This window comes from Malaclemys terrapin, chromosome 2, assembly GCF_027887155.1.
Source record: "Malaclemys terrapin pileata isolate rMalTer1 chromosome 2, rMalTer1.hap1, whole genome shotgun sequence".
NCBI lineage: Eukaryota > Metazoa > Chordata > Testudines > Emydidae > Malaclemys > Malaclemys terrapin.
The window spans coordinates 207,021,512-207,033,880 of NC_071506.1; positions in this window are offsets into that span (position 1 = coordinate 207,021,512).

The window sequence follows — 12,369 nt, forward strand, 5'->3', positions numbered from 1 at the left end:
GCCAAGACTACTTCTGCCCCTGCTTTCCCTGCCAGCCTGGGACCCCAGCACCCTGTCTTGTTGAACCAGACACGCTCGTCTGCTCCAACACAGACCCAGGGTCTGAATTACTTGCCCCAAACAGCTGCAGGCTTAACTGAAGGCAGCTTACAGAAGTGTTCCTGCCTTTAACACTTAGATGCCCAATTCCCAATGGGGTCCAAACCCTAAATAAATCCGTTTTACACTGTATAAAGCTTATAAAGGGTAAACTCATAAATTGTTCGCCCTCTATGACACTGACAGAGAGATATGCATAGCCGTTTCCCCCCCCTCCCCCCAGGTATTAATACATACTCTGGGTTAATTAATAGGTAAAAAGTATTTTATTAAATACAGAAAGTAGGATTTAAGTGGTTCCAAGTAGTAACAAAGTGAATTCCAAGTAAAATAAAATTAAACTCGCAAGTCTATATCTAATACAGTAAGAAACTGAATACAGATAAGATCTCACCCTCAGAGATGTTTCAATACTTTTTTTCACAGACTGGATGCCTTCCTAGTCTGGGCACAATCCTTTCCCCTGGTACAGCCCTTGTTCCAGCTCAGGTGGTAGCTAGGAGATTCCTCATGATGGCTGCCTTCTTTGTTCTGTTCCACCCATTTATATATCTTTTGTATAAGGTGGGAATCCTTTGTCCCTCTGGGTTTCCCCCACCCCCAATGGAAAAGCACCATGTTAAAGATGGATTCCAGTTTAGGTGACATGATCACATGTCACTGTAAGACTTCATTACCCACTTGCCAGCACACGCGTATACAGACTTATAGGTAAAACAGAGCCATCTGCAGTCAATTGTCCTGGTTAATGGGAGTCATCAAGATTCCAAATCACCATTAATGGCCCACCCTTTGCATAATTACAATAGGCCATCAGAGTTATATTTCATATTTCTAGTTTCAGATACAAGAGTGGTACATTTATACAAATAGGATGATCGCACTCAGTAGATTATAAGCTTTGTAATGATACCTTACAAGAGACCTTTTGCATGAAGCATATTCCAGTTACATTAGCATATTTTCATAAAATCATATAGAGTACAATGTCACACACTTATATAGGTTTCTGTGTAAACATTTGCATAGCACATCTTGCACTTCTTGGTCACATGTACAGCCTCATAGACCTGTATTAATAGGAGTTTCACTGCTGTACTTTATCAGTGAGCAGCAACAAATAGGCAAGGAGAAAGCTGTGATGTAGTCAATAATAGACAAAATAACTTAATGCCAAAATAGTTTGACCAGTGATGAGAACAAATTATATTACATCAGGATTTTGGCATAAGGGGATTGGGGACAAACCTGAAATTTTAAGTAAGGTTATCTTCTGAAGAGGGTGGCAGATGTTCTCAGACAGTGCTCCAGTTCCTTTCTGAGCTACTAGAAACGAGTTTACTAGGTTTAGAGAAATTTGTGTAGGGGGAAAAGGGAAAGCTGAGTGAAGGGAAGATAACTTGCCAAAGGAATTTTAAATTATATCCACCTATCATAGTAAAGAACTAAGAGATGACATCTTGGCTGAGGCTGGGAATGCAGGAGGGTATTATATGTGTTTCTGTTTATAGAAAGACAACACATGAGGACAAAGATGGGAAAAGGTATGGCAAATCACTTATTAACCAATAATGTCCTATGTTGATAGGGGCCATAAGAACCTAGATAGATAGATAGATACAATTAATCTCTGTATCGAGTCAATCATACAAAGAGTATCACAGCACACTTAAAAACTACTGTTGTTATTATTACTAATTATTGCATAATACCTATATAGTGTTTTTCATCCATTGATCTCCAAGCACTCTACAAAAGAGATTTCATGACCCTCATTTTATAAAGGAGAGAGTTGAGACACAGAGAAATGAAGAGACATGCTCAGCTTCTGCATATATTAGACTATACAAATACAAATAAAATTAATATATGCACTATAGATCATTGTATCTCAGATAGGTAGCATCTGTTGATGTGCTAGGGAAGGTCTGAAGTGGAATTTAATGGCCAAGTTGTAGGGAAAGTAATGAAGCAGTGGGAAACTAGGAGTCTCGTGAAGTAAAAAGGGTTTATTAGGATGAGGGTAAAGGGTGAAGGACAACAATTAAAATCTTGGAGTGAGAGTTGAATAAACTTTTTGTTACTGTAAATGTAATACTCATGGAAGTTGCTGGATTGTCAGTTGTGAGGACACAAGTTCTCTCTCTAGCTATGTACCGGGTACAACATGGGCAACCACAGTGCAAGGTTCCCTTTGCTATCCTGCAACATTTCTCAACTCTGATCTGGATGGGCCATGCTCGGAGTAAGGTTGTTCAGTCTCTGGGGCTTTGCAGTACTTCACCTCTGCTGAGACTGATGGTGCCAGTGATATTTTGTGATGTGGACACATGTTCACTAGGAACTGGTTGGACACCACTGAACTCATTCCACCAAATGCTAACAACTTTCTCTTATTACCATTTTGAGCTACATTTGAAATAGTAACGTACAACTGAAAGGTTCTTTCACCCATTACCAGCACCATGAACCATCTAGGTCTCACTTAACAAAGGATTTGAAAAGAACAATTGAATGGATCTGCTTCACAGAAGCATGGAGTTTGAGGAGATAGAAAGGTGAACAAATCCATGTGACAGCCATACAAGGAGGTGTATTTTATATTGGACTCTGAAATGGACTGGCAGTCAGTGAAGATATCTGAGTTGGGGTTTAGGAAAACCTCAAAAGAAGGAAGTTAAAATAAGATGGATCCAGGAATATGTGCTTCAGCAGACAACCAGTGAAGATTGTTTTTCATGCATTTGCTCTTTTGGTCCCCCATTATGGCTAATGGAGAGACTCTGACTGACCACAGGCAGATTCACATAGGGGATGCTAGAAGCAAAGAAATAATTTGGTTCAAGTCAAAATTGTAGGGGATTCTCAGGTAGCATTGTTCAACATAACTCCATTGCCTTCAGTAAAGCTGTGCTGATTTACACCAACCAACGATCTGACTTGAGATCTACACTGAGGAGGGAGATGGAGGGGAGGAACTTTCTTGGTTAAGGGTTCCTTTTTCTGTAGTAGGATGTCATTTCAGAATATATTGAGTAGAAAGTATTTGGCAATGGGAAATAAGATAGGAAAGTAGGCCCTGGGCCATATCATAATGCAGAGGTTTAGCTGTGGAAAGTTGTTTATTGTCAATCACAGAAAAGGGATGTAGGATCAAATCAGGACACCAAATTGTGCCTGATCTCCACTGAACTGCCAAATAAACAAGAAAGATGTTACAGTCAACAGTGTCACTTGTTGCTTCGTGGCTAAGAAGGAGGCAGGCTCGGATGAAAGAAGTGAGTTGTTGACTCCACCTAGAAGAGCAGGTTCAATACTGTGAAAGGAGTGAGAGCCAGACAGGAAATAAGCTTTCGTATTATTTTGAGAGAACTGGTTATTTCTAGTTGAGAAAACATCATTTTCCAAGATGTTGCTAAGAAAGGTTTGATTGGCTAGTGGGTGAGAAAGCGTCATAGAGAGGTATTTTAGAGATGGACTTAATAAGATGAAATGAATGGACAGTGGTTGATTATCAATATTTTGTTGATTAACGAGGAAACTGCATTATTTTTTTATATTGCCCATTGAAATGCCAAACAATAACATTTCTTTAATGCTAATTACACCAAAGCCTTTACTTATTTTTTCATCTGCCACCTCTATGGATTTGACAGAAATTATTCGATTAAAATGCTTTTGACAACTTTTCTTGGAGGAAAAGAGATTAAATATGATGACTATATCAATAATTGTTTAGTGTGGCAGGACTGTTACTGTGAACTACTAGAATTAGAGAACATTTAATTTAATTATCTATTACATTGTTCTGTAAATATTTGAACATAAACTTGCATTTCCTAATGATTGTTTTATTAGTATGTCATTGGAAAATCTAAACATTTACTGTAACAATGTGCTTGAAAAAAAGCTTCTTATAAAGCATTCAGTTTTGCAGATCCATTATGCCTTTCCTAATCTGCTCTGAAACAAAGTCTTAGGGCTTGGCTTTATTATTATTAATATTTATTATCCCTAGTAGAGTGGAAGGATGGCCATGTAGCTAGGCTGCTATCCTGGGACTTAGGAAACTTTCATTGGCTGTTCTCCTGCAGGATTCCTATGTGACTAAGTTACTTAGGGTATGTCTACACTACGAAATTAGGTTGAATTTATAGAAGCCGGTTTTATAGAAATCGGTTGTATACAGCTGATTGTGTGTGTCCCCACATAAAATGCTCTAAGTGCATTAAGTCGGTGGACCGCGTCCACAGTACCGAGGCTAGCGTCGACTTCCGGAACGTTGCACTGTGGGTAGCTATCCCACAGTTCCCGCAGTCTCCGCTGCCCATTGGAATTCTGGGTTGAGATCCCAATGCCTGAATGATGCAAAACAGTGTCGCGGGAGGTTCTGGGTACATGTCGTCAGGCCCCTCCCCCTCCATCAGAGCAATGGCAGACAATCGATTCGCACCTTTTTACCTGGGTTACCTGTGCAGACAACATACCATGCCAAGCATGGAGCCCGCTCAGCTCAGCTCAGCTCACCGTCACCATATGTCCTTGGGTGCCGGCAGACGTGGTACTGCATTGCTACACAGCAGCAGCTAATTGCCTTTTGGCAGTAGATGGTGCAGTATGACTGGTAGCCTTCATCGGCGATCTGGGTGCTGGCAGACGTGGGGCTGGCAGACGTGGGGCTCCATTGCACACAGCAGCAGCCCCTTGCCTTTTGGTAGAAGATGGTATATTACGACTGATATCCGTCGTCGTTGTCGTACTGCAGTGGCTGTCAATCATGGGCACTTGGGCAGTCTCGACGATGATGGCTATCAGTCGTAGTATGCTATTTTCTGTCAAGTGCCCAGTATTTTCTGCCAAGCACCCAGAAGATGCCGAGGGCTATCAGTCATGCTGCACCATCGTCTGCCGGCTTAAGATGTAAAAAATAGATTTGTTCTGTATTCATTTGCTTCCCCCTCCCTCTGTGAAATCAACGGCCTGCTAAACCCAGGGTTTTGAGTTCAATCTTTGGGGGGGGGGCATTCTGTGTGACAGTTGTTTGTATTTCTCCGTGATGCACAGCCACCTTTGTTGATTTTAATTCCCTGTACCTGTAAGCTATGTGGTCACTCGCCCCTCCCTCCCTCCCTCCGTCCGTCCGATACTAGTTTTGCGCCTTTTTTCAGACCAGACACCATAGCACTGGGATCATGGAGCCCGCTCAGATCACTGCGGCAATTATGAGCACTATGAGCACCACGCGCATTGTCCTGGAGTATATGCAGAGCCAGGACATGCCAAAGCAAAACCAGGACCAGCCGAGGAGGCGATTGCAGTGCGGCAATGAGAGTGATGAGGAAATTGACATGGACATAGACCTCTCACAAGGCACAGGCCCCAGCAATGTGCAAATCATGGTGTTACTGGGGCAGGTTCATGCCGTGTAACACCGATTCTGGGCCCGGGAAACAAGCACAGACTGGTGGGACCGCATCGTGCTGCAGGTGTGACTTGCTTTCCCCTGCCCTGAAGTGCCAGAATACCAGGATGAGAGCAGCCCTCACAGTTGAGAAGCGAGTGGCGATAGCCCTGTGGAAGCTTGCAATGCCAGACAGCTACCAGTCAGTCGGGAATCAATTTGGAGTGGTCAAATCTACTGTGGGGGCTGCTGTGATCCAAGTAGCCAGGGCAATCAAAGACCTGGTGATATCAAGGGTAGTGACTCTGGGAAACGTGCAGGCCATAGTGGATGGCTTTGCTGTAATGGGATTCCCAAACTGTGGTGGGGCGATAGACGGAACCCATATCCCTATCTTGTCACCGGAGCACCAAGCCACCGAGTACATAAATGGCAAGGGGTACTTTTCAATGCTGCTGCAAGCCCTGGTGGATCACAAAGGACGTTTCACCAACATCAACGTGGGATGGCCAGGAAAGGTACATGATGCTCGCGTCTTCAGGCACTCTGGCCTGTTTTGAAAGCTGGAGGAAGGGACTTTCTTCCCGGACCAGAAAATAACCGCTGGGGATGTTGAAATGCCTATCGTGATCCTTGGGGACCCAGCCTACCCCTTAATGCCATGGCTCATGAAGCCGTACACAGGCAGCCTGGACAGTAGTCAGGACCTGTTCAACTACAGGCTGAGCAAGTGCCGAATGGTGGTGGAATGTGCATTTGGACGTTTAAAAGCGCGCTGGCGCAGCTTACTGACTCGCTCAGACCTCAGCAAAAAGAATATCCCCATTGTTATTGCTGCTTGCTGGGCGCTCCACAATATCTGTGAGAGTAAGGGGGAGACATTTATGGTGGGGTGGGAGGTTGAGGCAAATCGCCTGGCCGCTGATTACGCGCAGCCAGACACCAGGGCAGTTAGAAGAGCACAGCAGGGCACAGTGTGCATCAGAGAAGCTTTGAAAACGAGTTTTGTGACTGGCCAGTAGCGCCCTCATTTCCCATACCAAGCACCCATTGGGTTGGCCATTTAAAATGGGTTTGCAATGTAAGAGAAGGGGCTGCGGTTTCCGGGTTAACATGCAGCACAAACCCAACTAACCCCCCTCCCCTCCCATACCCAATTATCGGGGATGATCACTTCACCCCTCCCCCACACCGCGTGGCTAACAGCGGGGAACATTTCTGTTCAGCCGAGCAGGAACGGGCACCTCTGAATGTCTCCTTAATAAAATCAGCCCATTTCAACCAGGTGACCGTGAATGATATCACTCTCCTGAGGATAACAAAGAGCGATAAGGAATGGATGTTGACTGCATGCCAGCAAACACCGGGACCATACGCTGCCATGCTTTGTTATGCAATGATTCCAGACTACATGCTACTGGCCTGGCGTGGTAAAGTGTCCTACCATGGCGGACGGGATAAGGCAGCTCTCCCCAGAAACCTTTTGCAAAGGCTTTGGGAGTACATGAAGAAGAGCTTTCTGGAGATGTCCCTGGAGGATTTCTGCTCCATCCCCATACACGTTAACAGACTTTTCCAGTAGCTGTACTGGCTGCGATTGCCAGGCCAAATTAATCATTAATCATTAAACACGCTTGCTTTTAAACCATGTGTAATATTTACAAAGGTACACTCACCAGAGGTCCCCTGCGTGCCCTCAGGGTCTGGGAGCACGCCTTGGGTGAGTTCAGGGGTTACTGGCTCCAAGTCCAGGGTGATAAACATATCCTGGCTGTTGGGGAAACCGGTTTCTCCGCTTCCTTGCTGCTGTGAGCTATCTACATTATCTTCATCCTCATCTTCCTCATACCCCGAACCCGCTTCCCTGTGTGTTTCTCCAGTGACGGAGTCATAGCACACAGTTGGGGTAGTGGTGGCTGCACCCCCTAGCATGGCATGCAGCTCCGCATAGAAGCAGCATGTTTGCGGCTCTGCCCCGGACCTTCCGTTTGCCTCTTTGGCTTTGTGGTAGGCTTGCCTTAGCTCCTTAATTTTCACGCGGCACTGCTGTGTGTCCCGGTTATGGCTTCTGTCCTTCACAACCTTAGAGACCTTTTCTAATATTTTGCCATTTCGTTTACTGCTACGGAGTTCAGCTAGCACTGATTCATCTCCCCATATGGCGAGCAGATCCCGTACCTCCCGTTCGGTCCAGGATGGAGCTCTTTTGCGATCCTGGGACTCCATCATGGTTACCTGTGCTGATGAGCTCTGCGTGGTTACCTGTGCTCTCCACGCTGGGCAAACAGGAAATGAAATTAAAACGTTCACGGGGCTTTTCCGGTCTACCTGGTCAGTGCATCTGAGTTGAGAGTGCTGTCCAGAGCGGTCACAATGAAACACTGTGGGATAGCTCCCGGAGGCCAATAACGTCGAATTCCATCCACACTACCCCAATTCCGACCCGCTAAGGCCAATTTTATCGCTAATCCCCTCGTTGGAGGTTGAGTAAAGAAACCGGTTTAAAGGGCCCTTTAAGTCGAAAGAAAGGGCTTCGTCGTGTGAACGTGTCCAGGCTTAATTCGATTTAACGCTGCTAAAGTCGACCTAAACTCGTAGTGTAGACCAGGCCATAGTCTTTCTGTGCCTTGGATCTCCATCCGTAATATTGGATGATTGCATGTCCCTTCCTAAGGGTGCTATGTGGAAAATACATTAAAGATTGTGAGGTACAATATGGTAACATCCTGTTAAATAGAGAGCTCTGGTGTGCACATTACTGTATAATGTTACTGTAAACTAAAGCTCACTGTTGTAATGGTTATTGATATTTACATGACAGTGATTTGTAAACCAGTTAAAACTCGATAAATACATAGATAAAAAAATTAAAAAGATCATGAGATGCTCAGATACTGTGGTAATGGGAGGGCCATACAAATACCATAGAGGAATGAACATTTATATTGCAGGTATCAGAGGGGTAGCCATGTTAGTCTGGATCAGTAGCACAAGAAGGCCATTACCAGATTGGACCCCACTTACAAACCATACCAACAAATAATAAATGACAGTTCCTACTCCAAAGAGTTTACAGTCCAAAAGACAAGACATAAGTAGATGAGATGAAAAGGAAGTCAGAGTTTGGAGGGGAGGGGCACCAGAGCCAGGGCAATGTGTGCAATTCTTAGGCCAGGGGTAGTCAACAAGTAGACCACGGGCCAAATCTGAACTGCGAGATGCTTTTGAACAGACCCTGAAATATTTTTATTTACTTATTATCATTATTGTTGTTTTTTATTATTTTCTCTGGAGTCTGGACTTTCATCAAGAAATTTGGATCTTGACCAAAAGTAATTGACTATCCCTGTCTTATATAGATCAGCAGTGGCAATCACAGCTCTTCATCTGCCTATCTGTTATCAGGTTGTACTTTGCTGTATACATTACAGCAGAGGAGAATTTTGAGGAGGAACTTGGAGGCTGAAGTAGTGGGTTTACAGATTTGACTGGGAGCTTTCCCCACCCATAAGTTGCAGCATGGGTGAAAGTGCAAAAATTCTTATTAGAGAAGCAAGAGATTGAGGTTGACACCATTGTCACAGCAAAGACAGGAGATGACCTTGCAATAAGATAAGATATCGGACAGGTAGGGTGGAGCTAAACTGTGAAGACGAGAAGTTTATGTTTGATATGGTGGAAGAGGGAATCCAAAGGAGGGACATAAAGAGGGGAGTGACATAGCATGACAAGCCACAATGATCTTAGCAACAGCATGGTGAATGAATTTAAGTGGGGGTAGGTTGCAGACATCAAGGCCAGAGAGGAGATTACAGTAATCAAGGTGCAATATGATTAGGCTTGGACAAGAATTTTGGAATGTGGACAGAGAGGGAAGGTCACATCTTGGAGATGCTGTGCAGGAAGAAATAGCAAGATTTAGACACCACATGGATATAGGGTCTAAGGATGAGGCAGAGTATTATTACCAAAGAAATTAGCAACAATATACCACACAGATTAGCTCTGAGCTTCTCAAGCTTGGCTGCTCATTGGGTTCCCCTTCAGGACTGTCCGTCCCACACCCTAGACCCTTCCTTTGTAGAGGCATTCCTACCTCCCTTATCCATGTGAATCCATCTGCCTCCGTAAGACAGCAGAGCCTACTTATCCTTTCCCAGCAGTAACAGCACCTGCTAACAGGGATGGGTGGTTCACAGAATCATAGAAACAAAGGGCTGGAAGGGAACTCAACTAGGCAAACCTACCACCCTGTTCTACCCACTCATTTGGAATATTAATGAATTAAACAAGGAGGCACATTCTGGTAGGTCAAAGAAAAGGTGACTGCATTTTCCACTCCACTGATTAATCCAGCATCATAAATATTTGCAAAACATCTTTAGTAAACAATTTTGTTTTTTTTTTAAAGATGCAGAATAAATTAATTGGCAAAAAATGTACTGAAGCCTGGCTTAGACATGGTCCAGGGGTAAGAGAAAGCAAAATGTCCAATATGTATACACTGTGCATAAAATCCCTTTAGAACTCGATATGTGCTTCCATTGGATAATATAGACCACTGTGAGCTAGGTGGTGCTAATTGCACAGAGCTCCCCCAACACTGAAGGGTGCCGCAAAGCAGAACTGCCCTGGGACGAGTATGGGAAGCATCATGCCTCAGACAGAAGGTGTCCTGAAGTGTGAGGGGACTTTGCAAAGTGCCACATCCCTTTAAGTGCTACAGTATACTACCCATGCCACCCTGCACAGATGATCAGCTCTGGCCACGTGTCTGCCTACTATCCCTCCCTCCCTTCCCCAGAGTGATTAGGGAGCAGCCCCTCAGTATAGGGATTGCAATTCTGCTCAGCCATTACACAGACCACATGAGATGAGTGATTTTCTGGGTCCTCCACACATTGTGCCCCTGCGTAAGACTCCATACTTGGTAGCTCGTGGAAAACTGGAAAGTATTCTAGTTATAAAGAGTTCCACTTAATGTATTTCTCTTCCTCTGCTTATATTTCTAGGGGCATAATATGAAAACAGGATCTTCTTTTCTGAGGAACTTATCTGTTCCTGTTGCTAATTTCCCCAGCAACCGTCACAGCCCTGTGACATCACAACTGGCTCCTGTGCAAAATTTTATGATGTCACAAACACAGGAGAAAGGGTCCCATGCTGCTCTCTGTTACACCAGAGTAAATCTGGAGTAACTCCAGTGAAGTCAATGGGGGTCAGGTTTCACCTTGAAAGGTGCTGTGCATTCCTGCCCTGATCCGGCAAAGCATTTTATATGTGCTTAAGTTTAAGCACATGAACAATCCCATTGACCAGCTTCAGCCCGACTGCTTTCATTCTTCAGTGCTTTGCTTTACACCATTGTAACTGAGAGCAGAATTTGGCCATGTGACTTGAAGTGAGGAATGAGCAGCAGCAGCACAATCTCTTCAGAAACGCACATCATTCTATTTTCATGCAAATATCCCTAGTGATCAAAACAGACGAAAAGATGTACAGAAAATACATGCTGTACCAATCGATTTCTCTCTAAATACATTGTTTTCCACACGGCATCAGCTGCCCTTTAAATGAATGGGAAGGTAACCTGCAATGCTGTTCATAGTTCATCATTGAAATTGACCACATTTAAATATGGTTGATTAGCACTGTGGAGCCAACTTTACTACCACATGGCTTGGTTTTGCCGGTGTGAATGTAATTTACATGCAAGTAAAAGGAAGGCTAGATCTCAATAATTACAGCCCTCAGTTGTTTATTTTAACCTCCAATCTTTGGGATTTATTTCATAGGTCACCAAGTCAAATGTTAATGTTTCAAATATTACATATTAATTCACTGCCTAAATTATTACATGTGTTCCTGTGGTAATGTGAAGCACACACTGATGGCAATTCCTTTACCTGCCTTTTTACACAAATACACCTCTCCTTCCCACAATTCATGCTGCCTTCAGCAGTTAGTGAATATCTCATAAACACATTCACACTCAGGTCTTCTCACTTTGCTATGGCTGCAGGCCCTGATTCTCCTCTCACATATGCCATGGTAAATCTAGACTAACTTCACTGCAGTCAGTGAGTACACAAGACCCTACTTTACCAACTCCAACAGACATTCCCCACCCTACATAATATCTCTACAAGGCAAGTCTCAATTATGAGAAGGGGGATATACAACAAGTCTACATTTTTAGGGCACAGTTTATCCATTGTACTTTGGCAAAGCCAGGAGGTAAAAATAGGGCTTAAAAATAATTCCCTGTATTTTTACTGCAAGTCAGAAAAAAATAATTAGTCTCTATGGGATTCTAACTGCACAATGACATCTGGGGATATTGACAACAATGGCCCACTAGAATAGCAAAGAGGATAATCTGATAGTAAGATTAGGGTATTTCAATTGGCCTAATGCTTTACAAAATTATTTCTGTTGTTTTTTCTGCATATTAAAATTTTGAATTAGCCATGTTAGTTCTTTCATCATAGAGCACATTTCACATCCTGAATCCAGATCAATAGTGTGCAAGCAACAGCATTGACTAGAATCATGTTTTCTTGACTTCATTAAATATGTGGGGGACTGATCCTGGGCGGTGCTTAGTACCCTTGTCTATCATTGCACAGCACCTCTCAGAAGGAGAGCTGCATGAGCCTAATTTAGTATTTCTTTATTTTCTTTTGTTATTTTTGTTCTTTTTTTATTTTCCTCTCTCTCAGCACTGATATCCGCTTACTATTTGGAGATCATTCTTGGCTAAAATGAGTCAGAGAGAAGTGTGATGGGGTATACAAAACCCACATGCAGCTGGTCAGGAACTGGAATTTTTGTTGCATGGGAAATTCTGATGCTTTTTCGGAGGTAGG